We start from the raw sequence: 16,021 nt of genomic DNA on the forward strand, positions 1-16,021 counted from the left end.
GCTGTTAATACAGAATGGGAGGCAAATTTTCAATCCTGGTTTCTATTCTTTAAAAGAAAAGACTTGTGTTCAATGTTCCAGGTATTCTCGGCCCTTTGGCTAAGATCAAGCATAGTTTTGCTCTGTGCCCTTGTATGAAGTCATGAGGTCACTAAGCCTTCATCTGAAGCAATTTTTTAAAGCTACATCTCGGCCTGTTGGTTAAGATGCAAGTGATATCAAGCAAATGTACAGGGCACTGGTGAGGCCGTAGCTGGAGTACTGTGTGCAGTTTTGGTCGCCGCACTTGTGCAAGGATATATTGGCCTTGGAGGGAGTGCAGAGGAGGTTCACTAGGCTGATACCGGAGATGAGGGGGTTGGACTATGAAGAGAGACTAAATAGACTGGGTCTGTACTCGTTGGAGTTTTGAAGGATGAGGGGGGATCTTATAGAGACGTATAAGATAATGAAGGGGATGGATAGGGTAGAGGTAGAGAGATTCTTCCCGCTTAGAAAGGATAGCAGGACTAGAGGGCACAGCCTCAAGATAAGGGGGGGGGGCAGTTTAGATCGGAGTTGAGGGGGAACTTCTTCACTCAAAGGGTGTTGTATCTCTGGAATTCTCTGTCCGTTGAAGTGGTGGAGGCTGCCTCGCTAAATATATTTAAGTCACGGGTAGATAGGTTTCTGATAGACAGGGGAATTAAGGGTTATGGGGAGAAAGCGGGAAAGTGGAACTGATCCACTTCAGATCAGCCATGATCTTATTGAATGGCGGGGCAGGCTCGAAGGGCTAGATGGCCTACTCCTGCTCCTATTTCTTATGTTCTTATGTGTAATTATTAGCACACTCAGGATTGTTCAGCAGTGCTGTCCAATTACAGATTCACATCTAACAGTAGCCACTTTGCGTTGTAAGTACAGGCTCGTATGGTTTGTGCCCATTAAGGACAACTAAAGAAATATGTTTTGTGATTTGATCAGCCAATCACCGTGCCATGTGACTGCACACCCAAAATTCATTCACATCATTGTTATAAATCCCTGTTGCTTTCATAAGAACATAAGAAATAGGAGCAGGAGTAGGCCATCTAGCCCTTCGAGCCTGCCCCGCCATTCAATAAGATCATGGCTGATCTGAAGTGGATCAGTTCCACTTTCCCACTTTCTCCCCATAACCCTTAATTCCCTTGTCTATCAGAAACCTATCTACCCGTGACTTAAATATATTTAGCGAGGTAGCCTCCACCACTTCAACTGGCAGAGAATTCCAGAGATTCACCACCCTTTGAGTGAAGAAGTTCCTCCTCAACTCCATTCTAAACTGCACCGCCCCCCTCATCTTGAGGCTGTGCCCTCTAGTCCTGCTGTCCTTTCTAAGCGGGAAGAATCTCTCTACCTCTACCCTATCCATCCCCTTCGTTATCTTATCTGTCTCTATAAGATCCCTCCTCAGCCTTCTAAACTCCAACAAGTACAGACCCAGTCTATTCAATCTCTCCTCATAAGCTAACCCCCTCATTTCCAGTATCAGCCTGGTGAACCTTCTCTGCACTCCCTCCAAGGCCAATATATCCTTTCGCAAATACGGCGACCAAAACTGCACACAGTACTCCAGCTGCGGCCTCACCAGTGCCCTGTACAGTTGCAGCAAGACCTCCCTGCTTTTATATTCTATCCCCCTCGCTATAAAGGCCAACATCCCATTCGCCTTCTTGATCACCTGCTGCACCTGCAGACTGGGTTTTTGCGATTCGTGCACGAGGACCCCCAGGTCCCTCTGCACCGTAGCATGCTGCAGCTTTTCGCCCTTTAAGTGGTAATCCCTCCTACTATTATTTCTACCAAAGTGGATAACCTCACATTTGCTAACATTATACTCCATCTGCCAGGTCCTCGCCCACTCACTCAGCCGATTTCTCTGCTCAGTTGCTTTCAGTTGCTTTCTCTGTCTCGGCCAATCAGCACATTTCCTCCCCCCCACCCCCACCACCTCCACAGTATAAATTGCAGCAATTCTTTGAAATCTGGCATTCTTGTGTTTGTCCTGATGAGTGCATGATGAAAAACTTCAGCAGCCCGTCTCTTTCTCTCTTTCCAGCAATATTTGAGTTCTATACCACCAAGCGAGCGTTAATTTAGTACAGCCCTCTTGCAAGCCAACAGTTTCTCGGCTCACATGTTGAATGGAGGGTCACTTACTAAGTAAGACGCATCTGTGTCTATCTTTAAGATACCCTTCAAATCTCCTTCCGTTGAAGAAAATGTGGTATTTGTTTTATTTCAGAAGTTTTCTGCTGTCAGGAACGTAATGAGGTTCTGCAGGACGGGGCTCCTTATCTTTCACTGAGTCACGCCAGTAGCAGTTCACTTTTGTAATTAATTGTAATCAGCGAGGCTGATAGTTATTGATTCATGTGGTCCTGTAGATCAGCTTGCGATGAGAATTTATACTGGCGATGAACAGCATCAGCCAAGTGTGCACCCATTCTCCAATACTGTAATATAATTACGATCAATCTCGGTGTCTCAGCTTCTACACTGCATTACATGCAAAAAGGGGCTAAAAATGCATTCATATTTTTAAACAGAGAGCCAGCTGAAGCAGAATTCATTCCTGAAGCCACTGATTAATGTCTAATCGTGGCGCAGGGCACTTAATGAAATGATAGTCTGGTAGCGCCCTGCCTGACAGTCATAATCTCAATAATCACCAAGATTGCAGCCTAGCTCTGTCGAGATGCCTCTATTTGTGGATGTGCTCTCTCTCGTGTGCTGTGATCCAATCAGTGTAAGTGACGGTAATTATTTTGTAAAACCTGCCACAGCTGTAAAGAGTTGGGCAGCGCAACCCTTGCTGTCAGGGTGAAAAGCAGAGAAGTCACCACATGCTACTCAAGGCTAAAAGTTCACGTGTGCGCTAAATGTGGAATGGAATCTTTGCCCTCTTGTCAGTGATGGAACAGCCATAGTTGACAGTCAAAGGCAGGGTTGAGCCCAAAGGGTCCCTGCCTGTGCTCTGAAGCGCGATGGAGCCCCTGTCATACTGGAACAAGGTAACCACTCTATACAACTAGCAGCGTAGCACAGTGGTTAGCAATGTTGCCATGCAGCGCCAGGGATCCAGGTTCAATCCCGGCCTTTAGTGTTTTAAGTTTTTTTCAAAGTTTATTTATCAGTGGACTTACATTAACACTGCACTCAAGTTACTGTGAAAATCCCCTAGTCATCACACTCTGGCGTCTGTTCAGGCACACTGGGGGAGGTGACACTAAAGTGAGCGGCAGCGCAAAGTGCGCAGTGGATGCTGGAAGACTGCAAGTGCGGCGACCAAAACTGCACACAGTACTCCAGCTGCGGCCTCACCAGTGCCCTGTACAGTTGCAGCAAGACCTCCCTGCTTTTATATTCTATCCCCCTCACTATAAAGGCCAGCATCCCATTTGCCTTCTTGATCACCTGCTGCACCTGCAGGCTGGGTTTTTGCGATTCGTGCACAAGGACCCCCAGGTCCCTCTGCACCGTAGCATGCTGCAGCTTTTCACCTTTCAAATAATAATCCCTCCTACTATTATTTCTACCAAAGTGGATAACCTCACATGAGTGGGTGAGGGTCTGGCAGATGGAGTACAATGTTGATGAATGTGAGGTCATCCGTTTTGGTAGGAAAAACAGCAAAATGGACTACTATTTAAATAGTAAACAGTTGCAGCGTACTGCTGTGCAGAGGGATCTGGGGATCCTTGTGCAAGAATCTCAAGGAGTTGGTTTGCAGGTGCAGAAGGTAATGAAGAAGGCAAATAGAATTTTGTCCTTCATTGTGAAAGGGATGGAGTTTAAAAACAGGGAAGTTATATTGCAGCTGTATGAGGTGCTGGTGAGGCCACACCTGGAGTACTGTGTACAGTTTTGGTCTCCTTACTTGAGAAAGGATATACTGGCACTGGAGGGAGTGCAGAGGAGATTCACTAGGCTGATTCCGGAGTTGAGAGGGTTGGCTTATGAGGACGGATTGAGTAGAGTGGTACTATACTTAGTGGAATTCAGAAGAATGAGGGGAGATCCTATAGAAACGTATAAGATTATGAAGGGAATAGATAAAAGAGAAACAGGGAAGTTGTTTCCACTGATGGGTGAAACTAGAATTAGGGGGCATGAAATAAATCCACCTTTTTATGGATATAAATACATGTGAAATATGGAAAAAACTGGCCGAAATGTGGGCAAACTTAAAATTTGGTGTTTCAAAACATATGGACTTAAACGGCTGCAAACAAAATATCGACACAGCCTTATCAATTCCATCTTGATGTTGCCTGCGTAGATAAAGGACGATGAGTAATGGCAAAACTAGCTTGCCAGTTATGCAAAAACTGGCCCAGCTAGACATGGCTAACAATGCCACCCATTACAACAGCTATGGACAATACATATTAGGCTTGTACTTGTTAGAGTTTAGAAGAATGAGGGGAGATCTCATTGAGACATATAAGATGATGAATGGGATGGATAGGATAGAGGTGGAGAGACTCTTCCCGCTCAGAAAGGACAGTAGGACTAGAGGGCACAGCCTCAAGATAAAGGGGGGGCAGTTTAGAACGGAGTTGAGGAGGAACTTCTTCACTCAAAGGGTGGTGAATCTCTGGAATTCTCTGCCCATTGAAGTGGTGGAGGCTGCCTCACTAAATATTTTTAAGACGCGGGTTGATAGGTTTTTGATAAGCGAGGGGATTAAGGGTTATGGGGAGAGGGCGGGAATGTGGAACTGAGCCACGACAGATCAGCCATGATCTTATTGAATGGCGGGGCGGGCTTGAGGGGCTAGATGGCCTACTCCTGCTCCTATTTCTTATGTTCTTATTATGTTCTTATATTATAGACTCCCAAATTGTCTGTGAAATCCAACAGGTTTGGGCCCAGGCTGTGTCTTTTCAATCTGTTTCAATGGGAAAGCGATCAACGCCTCCTGAGAACAATCCAAAGCCTTTCGCACCTCATCAGCTGCATCAAAATTCAACTGACCATTGGGAGAAGCCTTCCAAAATTTCAAAGGCTGAATCCTTTAAAAAATTGGACAAAGTTAAAGGGGAGGAGACTCTTTTAGCCAGAGCGCACGAGTGGTTCACTTCTCCACAGCTACAGCCAGGGACACTTCTCCAAGCAGAGAGAAATCAACTTTGACTGAGCCACAACCTCGTTCCTGATCAGCTCCAACAACTAAGGAGACTCTAAAATTATTCTTCAATCACCAAAGGAAGAAATTTAACAAGAATATCCCAACAAAGGATAGAAGAAATTGCTTTTTCAGACCCAACCTCAGCTTGGGTTGCAGAGTAAAGATTTTTATATCTACCTGACCACACAACCAATGTGCGTGTCTCCTGAAGGCGAGAATACCCTGAACTTTTCTAAAAGACAGCCCTGCCTCTTTGACCCCAGGAGTGGTGAGTATAATCTACAGTCCCCACAAGTCCCCATTTAACCAAGTATTGAGGAAGGGTGGTAGGAAACTGTATAAACCTAAAAATATTCATTGTGTTGTTATAGTCTCTTCCTTCCCTGGCAGAGTAACTGGTTATGTGTGCATGTCGACAGGTCTGGTTAACTTCCTGAATAAAATTTGGTCTTTTGTGACACCCACTGGCCTCTCTGCTGGATCACAGAGCTGGAACATCATTCCAAAGTCTAGAACTGTCGGGGTTCGGGTGCCTCGGAAACGATCACTCGAGCAGGTTCACTGGTCAGGTATAAACAGTGGCTCACTTTCTCTCTCTCTCTCTCCTGCAAAGTCATCCCAGTGTGACACTCCCGCTGTTTCCTTCACCTGCAGGAGAGACACACGCGTCTAAGAGTGGTGGCAGTGAGGCAGCATTGCTAACCACAGTGCCACTCTGCCACGTGAACCATCACTGATCCAGACCAGAGAGAATGTTCACCAATCTCGACCATACAGGACAATCACTAATTCAGACCATATTAAATGATCACTAATCCAGAACATACTCAGTGATCACTAATCTAGGCCATACTGAATGATCACTAATTCAGACCGTACTGAACGATCACTAATTCAGACCGTACTGAACGATCCCTAATTCAGACCGTACTGAACGATCACTAATTCAGACCATACTGAACGATCATAGTCCAGCCCACTGTGAACAATCACTAATCCAGACCAGAGAGAATGATCACTAATCCAGACCATACTGAACGATCATGGTTTTGACAATCTCTACCAAATGTTCTACTCAATTTCTCACCTCTAATGAATCTCTGAGTAACCCAGATTCTCCAATCTATCCTCATTACTGAAATTCACGGCCTCTGGAACCATTGTTGACAATCTTTTGGTACTCTTTCTAAAGCCTTTACATCCTTCCTAAACTATAGTGTCCAATACTTGAGCGGCATAGTGGCATAGTGGTTGGCACTGCCGCCTCACAGCTCCGGGGATCCGGGTTCGATTCCCAGCTTATGTTACTGTCTGTGTGGAGTTTGCACGTTCTCCCCATGTCTGCGTGAGTTTCCTCCGGGTGCTCCGGTTTCCTCCCAAAGACGTGCCGGTCAGGGTGCATTGACCCGAACAGGCGTCAGAGTGTGGAGACTAAGGGAATTTCACAGTAACTTCATTGCAGTGTTACTCTAAGTCTTACTTGTTGAAGCTGAACCAGTGAGGGCTCAGGATTCATCATGACTTCCCTGCTTTCATACTCTGTACCTGGAGTGGAACATGGTGTTAATGTTACTTGAATAAAGGTGCCTGAAAACATGAGTCCAAATCTCACCACAGCAGCAGGGGGAACTTAAATTCAATTCATTAAATAAGTCTGCAAATCATAGCTAGAATTAGTAATGACAACCATAAAACCATTGGGTTGTTGCATCGACCCATCTCGTTCACTAGTACCCTTTGTGGTTGAATGCAGTTATACCAATGGCGCACAGAGCCTCATGGATGGGACTTTGTCACTGCAAGGACGGTGTAGTGGCCACCTCTGTTAATACTGTCGTGGACAGACGCACTTGCGACAGATATATAAGTCAAGTCAATTTTTCTCTCTTGTCGGTTCCTTCACCACTTGCCACAAGTCCAGTCTAGCAGATACAACTTTCAGGAGGTGGCCAGCTCACTCAGTAGTGGTATTACAGAACCACTCTTGGTCTTGGGCATTGAAGTGACCCACCCAGAGTGCATTCTATGCCCTTGTCACCATTACTGGTGTTTATATGGGGAAGTATGGTTCATCAGAAAGAGGTTTCCTTGCCCACGTTTAACCTGATGCAGTGAGACTTCATGAGGTGCAGAGTTGATGTTAAGGACTCCCAGGGCAACTCCCTCCTAACTGTATATCACAGTGTTGTCAGTCTGTCTGCTGAGCCTGCCCTGCCCGTGGGACAGGACATAGTAAGGAATAGCGATGATTGGGTCTGTCCAGTAGCTTGAGATATGGTTTCATAAAAATCATAGAAACCTGACAGTATGGAAGGAGGCCATTTGGCCCATCGAGTCTGCACCGACCACAATCCCACCCACGCCCTACCCCCATATATTTACCCACTAATCCATGTAACCTAAGCATCTCAGGAAACTAAGGGGCAATTTTAGCATGGCCAATCAACATAACCCGCACATCTTTGGACTGTGGGAGGAAACCGGAGTACCCGGAGGAAACCCACGCAGACAATGTGCAAACTCCACACAGACAGTGACCCAAGCCCAGAATCGAACCCAGGTCCCTAGAGCCGTGAGGCAGCAGTGCTAACCCACTGTGCTACCGTGCCGCCCAGAAGTTTGACTTTGTCAGATAGTTGTTTGACTGGTCTGTGGAACACCTCTCTCAGATTCAGCACAATCTCCTGATGTTAGTCAGAAGCATGTAGCAGTTGGCTGTGCATAGTGAGCTGTTGTGGTTTCTGATGCGGAGGCTGATACCATAAGATCCCTCTCGTTTGTTCCGTTTTTGGCCTTTCTGTTGTGGTTCAGTACAAGTGAATAGCTTGCTGGGCTATTCAGAGTCAGCTGTACCGTGAGGATCTGTGGTCACAGTAAGTCAAACTGGGTAAGGACGGCAAATTTCCCTCCCTAAAAGACATGAGATGGACAAGATTATATGGGGCAGGGGCAGAATGGACAAGGAAGGAGCTTTGGGAATCTGGGTTCCCTTTGGCTGAAAGGGGACATTGGTTCACAGTGATGGGGCAGGAGGTTGAGGGCGAACGTGAAGGCAACTTTTTTACCCAGAGGGTGGTGATGGTCTGGAATGTGCTACCTGGGAGGGTGCTAGAGGTGGGATGCCTCACATCCTTTAGAAAGTACCTGGATGAACACATGGCACGCCTTAGCATACAAAGCTATGGGCCAAGAGCTGGAAAGTGGGATTAGGTGGGATCTCGGGTGTTCCTAATGTGTTAGTGTGGACTTGATTCCCATAACCCTATGCATTTTACCCTACTAATCCTCCTGACGCTAACAGACAATTTAGCACGGTCAATCAACCTAACCCACATATCTTTGGAGGAAACCGGAGCACCTGGAGGAAACCCACGCAGACATGAGGAGAATGTGCAAAGTCCACACAGTGACCCGAGGCCGGAATTGAACCTGGGACCCTGGCACAGTGGCTAACCACTGGCCCATTGTGCAACTCCCACCCACTGCTCTATCCCTCTAACCCTGTGCATCTTACCATAGCTAATCCTATGACATCTTTAGACGCTAAGGGACAAATTAGCATGGCCTTTCTAGCTAACCATTTTTTAATTAGTGTCACAATGTAAGTAGGCTTATGTTAGCACCGCAATGAAGTTACTGTGAAAATCCCCTCACTCTGGCACCACTGCGGGAGAATTTAGTATGGCTGATGCACTTAACCAGCAAATCTTTTGGGCTGTAGGTGGAAACCAAAGCACCTGTCGGAAACCCACGCAGAGACAGGGGAAATGTGCAAACTCCACCCAATCACCCAAGGCCAGAATCAAATCCCTGGCACTGTGAGGCAGCAGCGCTAACCCAGAGTGCCACTGTGCCACGCTAATCTGTTTAAGTACAGTCTACCAGTCTCGCGACATTGCACAGAGAAAGAGCAACGCTCATTGAACCTGTGCCAAAGAGATACATGTAAATTGGATATTAAATGACTTGAATCAGAGGTGAGTATTGATCTTCAAGAATGGATGATATTGTTTGCAGTTCTTACAGTTAGGAGAATCACGGATGGGAAATAGATTTTTCCTAACATCGATGTGTATCTAACATTCCCAGCAAAGGTTAGAAAGAGAACGGCAGCATCTCCCGTCATACTGTTTAGCTATTACCTAATAAAAGACAAGACTTACAATACCAATGTGACATTTCCTTTGTAGTATCCACTAGGAATTGGGTCAAAGCTAATAAAACTCAGGTCAATTTGAAACTTTTCAGCTGTTACAGGGAAGATACTTCCATTCGATCAGTCAGAACTTTAGTTGTGCACAATGAGAGTTGTTCAGTGCATGTACTGACTGCCACTGCTGTTGGTGTGCAGGGGCTGATCTTTTCCATTCAGCAGGAGAGACCGTCTGTAATTTCAATATCCTATTTAACCCTGACCTCAGCTTCTGATCACTCTATCAATGGGACCCCCTTATAGCTACCCCAGAAACATTAACTGACTTGATCCTGCCTCAGCTTGTTTCTTGCTGAAACCCTCATCTGTATCTCTGTTACCTGTACATTTGACTAAAACACATTTTTTCACAATCTACCCTCTGTGAACTTGATGCGGCCTTCTAAAACTCTCCTTAACTCACACCATGCCCCATTATTCATTCACCCACATTGGTTCCCAGCCAATTAATAACTTGACGTTAACATTCTCACCCTATTTTGAAATCTCTTTTGATTTGATTGGATTTATTATTGTCACATGTCTTGGTGTGCAGTGAAAATGATAGTTTCTTGTGCGCTATACAGACACAGCACACCAATCATAGAGAAGAAAAGGGTGCAGAATATAGTGTGACAGTCAGAACTGGGGTGTAGAGAAAGATCAACGGTAGCACAGTGGTTAGCACTGCTGCTTCACAGCGCTAGGGTCCTGGGTTCAATTCCCGGCTCGGGTCACTGTCTGTGTGGAGTTTGCACATTGTCTGCGTGGGTTTCTTCCAGGTGCTCCGGTTTCCTCCCACAGTCCAAAGATGTGCGGGTTAGGTTGATTGGCCGTGCTAAGAAATTGCCCCTTAGTGTCCAGGGATGTGTAGGTTAGAGGGATTAGTGGGTATAATATGTAGGGATATGGGGGTAGGGCCTGGGTGGGATTGTGTTCGGTACAGACTTGATGGGCCGAAGGGCCTCTTTCTGCACTGTAGGGTTCTATGTCTGTGTCTCTAATATAAGATAGGTTCATTCAAAAGTCTGATGGCAGTAGGGAAGAAGCTGTTTTTGAGTCAGTTTGTACATGAGGCCAAATTTTACAAGAATGATTCTAAATGTCCAGCTAGCAGGAACATAGGAGAATGCAGATTCATTTTTGGGTGAATATTTCATACTTAATCTTGTGCATGGAAAAATGGTCTAGACCATTTCTAGCTGCTGCAGGCAGTGGGTCGGGCTTAATTCACCATCAGCCTGCAGAGGGAGCTATTGTGCATGCTCAGGCCATTGTGCAGAGAGAGCTGTTGCACATGGACAGTCCTCTGCGTCTGTACATGTGCAATAGCAGCAGCAGAGATCTGACAGAGAGAGAGAGAAAAAGAGAGCTGTCAGGCCTCTGCTGCTGCAGGCAGCCTGAACAAACCTTTCCCCCCTTGCCTCCTTGCAATTGTGGGGGCCCGTGCCAGTCACAGGCCTCACATCGCCTGGAAATGAAGCTCGCACTGCATCCCCCACAGACACGGGGAGAACATGCAGACTCTGTATAGACAGTGATCCAAGCTGGGAATCAAACCTGGGTCCCTGCCGCCATGCCGACCCACTGCCTCTTCTATGCTTTTCAGATTCAATTCAGCTGTTGAGTGGTACTATCCAGCTATCCTTTGTGCGTTTAAGGAGCACCTTTACAATAGTAAGAAGCTTGGTCAACAAGATAGGTGATCCCAAAAACAGAGACTGATTTTTCACCCTTTATAACATGACAAGTTTAACTTCTGGCATGTACACCTTTACTTCCAGCTCTCTGCGCTGGATGTGTAACTACTATTGTTCCACAACGAATAAGGCAAATCTAATTAAAACTCGTTGTCACTTTACTGGTAAATGTTGTCAACAGAACCATTGTGATGTATCTTGATCTTTGCTCTCTCCCCACACAAAGAGATTTTGCTTATTTTTCTGCACCGAGCCTCCAACACAATTAATATAATTGTATTTCCATTTGATTGTTGAAGCTACTGTCAGCGACACATTCAGGAGCAAGTAGGTGGAGAAGATATATTTTAATGTTCAGCTTTAGCCATCGGTGATTAATTAGCTACAGTCACCATTAAGAGTGCAGGACAGAAAAGATTTCTTCATGAATAAATACGCCCGTGTGTTCTGCGCATACGTTTTCTGCAAATGTCGACCAAAACTAGTAATCGTTTATTCAGAACTAACTCTGCTTTATAATGAGTTGTAATGGAAGATTCTCGCAGATACGAGGATGCTTTTTAAGACAGTTCACAAGCTCGTGTTAATTCTTATGTTTATCCATGAGAGTCTCTTATAATCACTGCGGGGAAACCATAAATCAAACTACATTTACTCGGTGCTGCCTGGAATAACCTTACCCAGGTCACTATTCCATCACCCTTTATTCATGATCTGTGGCCTCCCAGCCAGCAGGAGGCGGTGTGTTGTTTGCTGCCAGTGGGATTCTCTGGTTCCCCCCCATCTTCAGCTGTCAAATGGGAATTCTGGTTGATGCCATCCCACGCTGGTGGGAAACCCCGGGGGGTGGGAATGGCAGGAGAATTCCGGCCAGTGCGTTTGAAACGCTGCTCAGTGGTTACAGAGTGTGGGTCAGCCCTGAGTCTCTTGGCCACCGGCCTGAGTGCAGCCAACTGCCCCCACCCCCCCCCCACCACTGCTCCTTTCTGATTGGGGGGAGCCTCCACACTCCACTCACCTCACCTCATAGGGGAGCTCCTATTCTACGAGGCCCTCAAGGAGATCTATTGACCATTCCCAGTGGCCATCATAACATCTCTCCCCCCTCAAGTCCATTTCTTCCCCAACCTCCCTGCCACAGGGGGAAGGGAGGGGGTTCCTTTCCACACTCAGTGATTAGCCTGAAGGCAGGATTGGATCAGGGGACACCCTTCACTTCCAAAGGGGGTACCACAAAGCCACTAACTCTGAAATTTCTTGAGATCTCACTTCAGGGGCGCTGGTCTCTTCCAATTCCATCTCAGAGCCCACGTCCTCGTCACCCAGAGGTGCAGGCATGGGGTGACTTCCCGTCATGGCAGTGGCCATCCCCATGGCTGGTAACGAAGCTGGCATGGGATCCCTACTCCTGAGATGGTTCTGGTGTTTTTCTGACAACTTTACCCTCCACTTCGATCTGATGAGACACAGGCCCTGTTTTCTCCAGAATAATCCTGGGAACCCAACTGAGGTGTCCCTAAGCTCGCCATATGAACCAGATCACTGGTTCCTAGAATCATAGAACCCTACTGTGCAGAAAGAGGCTCTTTGGCCCATCGAGTCTGCACCGAACACAATCCCACCCAGCCTCTACCCCCATATTATACCCACTAATCCCTCTAACCTACACATCCCTGGACACTAAGGGGCAATTTCTTAGCATGGCCAATCAACCTAACCCGCACATCTTTGGACTGTGGGAGGAAACCGGAACACCCAGAGGAAACCCACGCAGACACGAGGAGAATGTGCAAACTCCACACAGACAGTGACCCGAGCCGGGAATCGAACCCAGGACCCTGGAGCTGTGAAGCAGCAGTGCTAACCCACTGTGCCACCGTGCCGCCCACTTTTGGACTCTGCTACCAGCAGCTACATCTTCTCGACCCCATGATCATTTGAAAGACTTTTTACATCTCGGTCTTTAGCCTCTTTCCTGCAATTACGTGTAAATTATTTTCTTTCTGTTTGACTGAGGAGCGATGACAGCGATGACAGAGGTATAAAGAGCTACAGATTATTGGTCATTCACATTCATGACATGTCCCTGACAGTTCCTCTACGGTGGAGTCAATCTGTAAGAAAGCCAGAACAAACATCCTTGATTTATCCAGAACTCAATTTTCACAGGAGAATGTTGACCTTGGCACGGTCTGCTCATTCCAGCGCTGTTTACCTTGGCTCAGTGAACCTACCTGCTCATTCCAGTGTTTGTTTGAACTTCTCTTCTTATGAGTAACACCTGCAAAAATTGGGATTGCAAAATAACAAGTGAAATTTCCGTCCCTTCGCTTCATTCGCCACACTGCTGGGATCGACACGTGTCACTTTTTTTTTTCTGAAGCCTCACGATAGTTGAGAATTGGGGTCTCAGGCACACTGGCCAAGTGTCCGCAGCAAACACACCCAGCTAGGGATTAGCACCGGGGAACAAGGCAGAGGAAAGATCCAGCTGCGTAAAGCAGCTGTGTCTGAACTGTAGCCTTGTTTCATGGAATCATAGAACCCTACAGTGCCCATCGAGTCTGCACCGAACACAATCCCACCCAGGCCCTACCCCCATATCCCTACATATTATACCCACTAATCCCTCTAACCTACACATCCCTGGACACCAAGGGACAATTTCTTAGCATGGCCAATCAACCTAACCCCCACATCTTTGAATATTTGTTTCAGCAGGAGGATATCCTGTACAAACTGGCAATCGTTCTGTTTTGCTAACAGATATTGGGGTGGGATTTTTTTGGCCGCGCTCGCCCCGAAACTGGAAAACCCCACCCGAGGATCTTTCCATGGTCTGCACCTCGCTCGATTGTTATGATTCCCACGTTGGGAAAATGCACCCCACTGTTTTTTAAGACATCTGAGGGTGTCAGAAGGTAGTGTATCAGCCCAGTCATTAGCCAGTGCACTCTGTTAGATCTTTGAGATACAGGATGCTGAGGAAAGATTTAATTGAAGTATATAAAACAATGAGGGGGTCTCGACAGAGTGGAAATGGAAGGGCCTATTTACTTGGAGTACTGTGCGCAGTTCTGGTCGCCTCATTATAAGAAGGATGTGGAAGCTATTGAGAGGGTGCAGAGGAGATTTACAAGGATGTTGCCTGGATTGGGAGGCATGCCTTATGAAGATAGGTTGAGGGAGCTAGGTCTCTTCTCCCTGGAGAGACGAAGGTTGAGAGGCGACCTGATAGAGGTTTATAAAATGTTGAGAGGAATAGATAGGGTGGATTCTCGGAGGCTATTTCCCAGGGCTGAAATGGTCGCTACGAGAGGACACAGGTTTAAGGTGCTGGGGAGCAAGTACAGAGGAGATGTCAGGGGTAAGTTTTTCACTCAGAGGGTGGTGAGTGAGGCTGCCGTCGGTGGTGGTAGAGGCAAACTCGCTGGGGTCTTTTAAGAGACTTCTGGATGAGTACATGAGATTGAGGGTTATAGATAGGCCTGGTAGGTATGGATATGATTGGCGCAACTTGTGGGCCGAAGGGCCTGTTTGTGCTGTTCTATGTTCTATGTTCTAAATGCAGAGAGGTCACCGTGGGACACAGATTAAAACTGTAGGCTGAAGGATGAATGTGGAGCTGAGGGAAAATTATTTTAACCAGAGTAGGGAATGGGAAGTGGGGGGAAGGGGTGGAGGCAGAGAGCTTCTAAAACATGCAGTGCATGGTTATCCATTAGAAGCCCCAGGATCCATGGGGATACTGCCAAGTGCTGAAAAATGAGTTTCTTTCGGCTGGCAGACATACGATGGGCTGAAGGGCCACCTCTTCTGCTCTTATTTTCTATAAATTTACAGCCAATCTCCTCACTTCATCCAATGAGACCCTCAGAAGGAGCATTCATTTTGGTTAAATAAGACATCAAGATTACTTTGCCACTGACATGTTAGATGAGGATGCAGAATCTTCTGACCACAATTCCACCCAGACCCCATCCCCACAACCCCATGCACTTATCCTAGTTAGTCCCCCTGACACTAAGGGGCAATTTAGCGCAGCCAATCCACCTAACCCACACATCTTTGGAATATGGGAGGGAACCGGACGAAATCCACTCAGATATGGGGAGAATGAACACTCCTTTGCCACTGACTTGTTAGATGAGGATGCAGAATCTTCTCCACTTGCACTAAAATCTGAGATTACGTACCAACCAACTCAAGAACAGCTTCTTCCCTGCTGCCATCAGACTTTTGAATGAACCTACCTCGCATTAAGTTGATCTTTCTCTACACCCTAGCTATGACTGTGAGACAACATTCTGCACCTTCTCCTTTCCTTTTCTATGTACACTATGCTTTGACTGTATTGCGTGCAAGAAACAATACTTTTCACTATATGAATACATATGACAATAATAAATCAAATAAAAATAATTTGGTATTTCACTACTCGCAGAGGTTTCACAAGTCTGACTTATGGGGCATGGTCTTACCAGTCATTCACGCTACATTCCCACTGCATTGGAAATATTGGCAGCCAGTCCCCTCTGTTCACTGCAGCAGGATGGGAGAATGTCCCCAGGGTGAGTGGTGGTAAGATTCCAGCCTTGGGGTGGCTACCTTGGATTTAAAATTGAGCTTATGATGACACCACACTCAACAAGCATACCAGATCCTACATGGGAAGAATGTTCATTAAAGTAGTTAATTAAAGTTAATTAAAGTAATTAATTGAGGTAGAGAGATTCTTCCCACTTAGAAAGGATAGCAGGAGTAGAGGGCACAGCCTCAAGATAAGGGGGGGCAGTTTAGATCGGAGTTGAGGAGGAACTTCTTCACTCAAAGGGTGGTGAATCTCTGGAATTCTCTGCCCGTTGAAGTGGTGGAGGCTACCTCGCTAAATATATTTAAGTCACGGGTAGATAGGTTTCTGATAGACAGGGGAATTAAGGGTTATGGGGAGAAAGCAGGAAAGTGGAACTG

This window comes from Carcharhinus amblyrhynchos, unplaced genomic scaffold, assembly GCF_965287045.1.
Source record: "Carcharhinus amblyrhynchos unplaced genomic scaffold, sCarAmb.v2.hapA scaffold_41, whole genome shotgun sequence".
Classification (NCBI taxonomy): domain Eukaryota; kingdom Metazoa; phylum Chordata; class Chondrichthyes; order Carcharhiniformes; family Carcharhinidae; genus Carcharhinus; species Carcharhinus amblyrhynchos.